We start from the raw sequence: 4,030 nt of genomic DNA, 5'->3' as shown, positions 1-4,030 counted from the left end.
GGCTCTTAATCATAGCCCCTGTGAGGTGTGCTGCGTTCAGGGGGCAGTGGATAAAGGAGCGCCGACTCATTCAGGCAGGGCTGTTGATCTCGTGGTTCATTGTCCCTTCGTTCTGGGCAAGGTAAACAAATGGCAAACAAAAGGCGGAGCTTCAGAGCCGCTGTAGGGAACGCCGCTTCCAAAATGTGATTGATGGGCCCCCCCACACTCTCTCATGAAACCTCCTCACCCCCACAGAGCCTGCAGCCAGGTTCTTCCATCCAGTGAGGAGATTCTGCTGCTTCTTTTGTCCAGACGCATGAGACCAAAGCAGGTTGACTCTGCTGTTCACCAGACCTGCCTCCAAACCCCACATCCATGGTGCCTCTGGTCGGGTTCCACAACTGAATCTTCTGGAGCTCCTGAATCAAATTAGATTCTCAGGATTTAATCTAGGATTGAAGAAGTATTGACTGATTTTTCACTAGTTTTTAACTAGTCAGTGATTCAATCTGAAAACGGTTAAAACCTTGTTTTTAAAGAACGACAAAAACAAACAGAAATTATTCTGATTCTGAAACGTTTTTTTGACTGAAAAAAGAAATTCCTTTAAAGAAAAACATCATTAATGGGTTTCAATAATCTCTTGTATCCATAAAGCACTTGTATTCCACAACGTGAAACACTAAGTGTTTCCTGTGGTTTTGACATTCAAGCTGAGCTGCTGTTGGGATCCCACAGTAACTGAGATTCTCTCTGCCTTTGAGGTGAGACTTTTATCCATTTAATTACCCTGATATTTATTCTCACCTTTGCATGACAAAGATTGGGATGATAATAATACTACTCTGTTGCAGAACCGGTGAATGCAAACTGATCACCGGAGGACATGGTTTCCCAGGGTTACAGGGCTAAATTATGGTATGTTTGTTATCTCAGAGCCCAAATATCAGCTCCCAGGCAGAGAGAATATGGTGATGTTCCTCACACGTCCTCTTTTAAACAGCCACACATCCTGTTTTGTCAAACAGACATGAAATATTGCCAGCTGTGATGATATTTTTCTGCTTTTTTCTCATTTCAGATACATTTCTTTATTGGGTTTTGTGCTGCAGCATCCAGGATCTCCTTGGTGTTAATGTCTGGTTCTCCTTTCTCTTTATTCAGCCTGCATTCATCATTTGACCCTCTGACTGATCTGAGCCTCTGGGGGGTCCTGACATCCAGATCTGAGAGTTTTAAAGGATTAGCTCAAATCCAGGAGGGTTCCCCCTCGATCCTCGCTGAGCCCCCGTCCTCCAGCCCCTGTGCTCTAAGAAACTCAAACGAGGATCTACTTTCCGTCCTGCTCTTCATCAATGATGAAGAGTTTCTCCTCAGCCTCAGCTGCTTCCTCTGGAATTACTCTTTTCAAACTTTCCCAGACGTCTAATTTCTTTCTCCCTCTCAAGAATTAGCCAGTGTTCAGTCCTCGCCCCTTCATCCTCCACTCTCACCCCAACATGGTTCTAATCCCCCCTGAAGCCCCCCCGGCCTCTCTGCACCTCTGTTCTGCCTTTGCCTGACTCGCCCGCAGGATCAGATCAGATTAGCAGTGTGACGAAGAGCTGCCGCCTCGGTCGTGTGACCAAACTGAGGCTTTACGCTGGGATTTTCTCTTTGAGCATTCAGAGGATCATGACTCTGATTCAACAGGTCACATTTCTGTGTGTTTAAACCTAATCAGGTTTAAGATTGTGAGGGGCTCCCTCCCCCCTCACATCCAACAAACTCCGAGTTTGGATAAAATTGGTTTTTAACGTTTTATCTCTTGTGAAGCGTTCCCAGGCTGGATGAGAGTCCTGAATCTGATCCAAATTACCACATCTTTCCTTAGACTTGACCAAAATAAAACCCTGCCCCTCATCCTGCATCATTTTAGTGGATCATGTCAGTACTTTTTTACAAATTCTGTCGTGTCCTGTTCAGTTTGCTCAGACTCTGAAGGACTAAAACGTCTTTTAGGGGTCCTCTGTGAGCTCAGACTCTGGCTGTCAGTCTTCTGTCTGTTTGTTACAAAGGTCCTCTACTGCATTTACTGTAGGTCAGAACTCAGGTTCTTCCACACAAATTCCTTATCCTGGAGCTTCTTTCAATCATGTTCTCAAACTTTTCCCTGAAAGTTGGAATTTTCAAAAATCTCTTGATTTATAAAACATTCAGAGTTTCTTTCTTTCTTTAGAACTAAGACCAAACTCAGCTTCTGAACGACACCACACAGCACAGTGTTCACGCCACTAAACTTCATTGCAGTTCAGAACTGTTCTCATGGCAACCTTTAATCACAGATTCGTCCATCAGATGATCAAATGGAGAATCCGGATTTGTTCTTCCAGAGAAGCGATCTCCTCACCTTTAAAGTTGTGCCTCCACACTTTGCTGTACTTCCATGAAGCTCTGTGCGTTCTTCAGCTGATCTGGGGGCCTCATGATGTTTGCAGGTCTTCAGTGATGATTCTGCAGGAAGTTGATGACCTTTATGCCCCCAGCACCTTCTGACCTGCTCGGTCAGTATGAGCTACACCACTTCATGGATGAACTGCTGTCTTTCCCAATGTCTTCCTCTGTAGAATGATTGTCTGAGTGGAAGTTCAGGAGTGGACCTCCTGCACAACAGAAGCATGCTGGAGCTCCTGAGAGCAGCCGGTTTTATCACAGATGCTCAGAGAAACAGTCAGCATGACAGCAGATGGTTCAGACACCTGTGGACATTGTGGAGACTGGAACACCTGAACTCAGTTGAGTGGATGGATGTGTGAACAGTTCAGATAAAATTATGGGATTGCCAAATTGTCCCCCTCAATGGTTTGACGCCAACAAACTGGCTTCATGTGCAAATTACTGTGTGAGAACAGTACATTTACTGTATCACAATGAGTTTCACTACAACCCACTTTTTGGAAATGTTCAAATCTACAATGCACTGTGACTGATTCAGCATTCACTGTCTGTCATTATTGAGAAAGGAGGTTCATTTGAACTTTTATAAGCTGGGGGGGTCGCTTTCTGCTCTCCACTTTGAACGTGAAGCAGACGCACCTTAAAAGTAAAATTTTCGATTTAAACTAAACCGTAACTGTCAGCTGCTGCTTTTGCACTTACAGCATCACATTTATCATTTCTCATCAAAGTACACAACTGTTCAGGCAGCCTTTATTTAGAACCGTAAGTTTTGACAATATAAAAACAAGAGTTTGAGAAATAAAGGAACACATTTTAATGTAGACAAACACATTCTCATCTGGACCAGCCCTTGTGCTATCTTAGATGACCCCACCCTTACCCTGTATGAGTGTGAAAGGCTCTCAGATGGATTCATTTAAGCTGCTGAAGCTGAGGCCTGACAGAGGCCACCTCTGTGAGAGTCCCTGCATGCGTCTCCATCAACCAGACACCTGCTTCATGTTTGCTGGGCTCCCATGGTGCCAGTGTAAAATTACGCAAACACTGGTGACAGTTGTTTCAAAAAATGCACAAAAACACTACAAGTTATTTATACAGAATATTTTATATTTTGTATAGTCATAATGTTTCATATTTCATGACTGCAATTTCTTTCTGAGGTATATTCTGTGAACTCTTTGTGTGAATTATTGTGGAATAGTTAAGAAACTCTGCACTGGAAGCAGTGAAAGGAATTAAAGTTTTTATCAAAAAACTAATAAGAAAATACTTCACAATCTAAAATTCTACTCATTACACACTAAAAGGTGGAACATGAGTTAATGATAGTCACAGAACAAAAAATAAACAAGTAAATCCACATTTCATATTCAAAAGAGAATTTGGAAACTGATTAATATCAAGCATCATCTAGAAGTTCATCTCCTCCGTGTGCAGCTCATGTTTGATTCTGACTCGCTTCAGAAAGCAGACTGCAGGATCAGAAAAGCAGACTGATGGTTCCTGCAGGTCTTTAACAACAGAAGTCTTCTCCTGCCTCTAACTAACAGGTGAGTTATGAGGGAGCTGAAACTGTCCTGACATCTGCAGGGCCTGCCAGCACTAACAC

The 4,030-nt window shown here is 43.2% G+C and overlaps 1 long non-coding RNA gene across 1 annotated transcript; it reads left to right on the top strand.

Moving 5' to 3' along the window:
- Positions 1-592: 592 nt before the first annotated feature.
- LOC144994954 (uncharacterized) lies at positions 593-3,011 on the top strand. The gene is made up of 3 exons (XR_013658696.1): positions 593-746; positions 837-900; positions 1,147-3,011. It is a non-coding gene; the product is annotated as an uncharacterized LOC144994954 (long non-coding RNA).
- Positions 3,012-4,030: the final 1,019 nt, after the last annotated feature.

Source organism: Oryzias latipes, chromosome 10, assembly GCF_053564925.1.
Source record: "Oryzias latipes strain Hd-rR chromosome 10, Olatipes_Hd-rR_3.1".
Taxonomy (NCBI): Eukaryota; Metazoa; Chordata; class Actinopteri; order Beloniformes; family Adrianichthyidae; genus Oryzias; species Oryzias latipes.
Note: the sequence above shows the minus strand (reverse complement) of the source record. Positions and strands in the feature narration are given on the sequence as shown.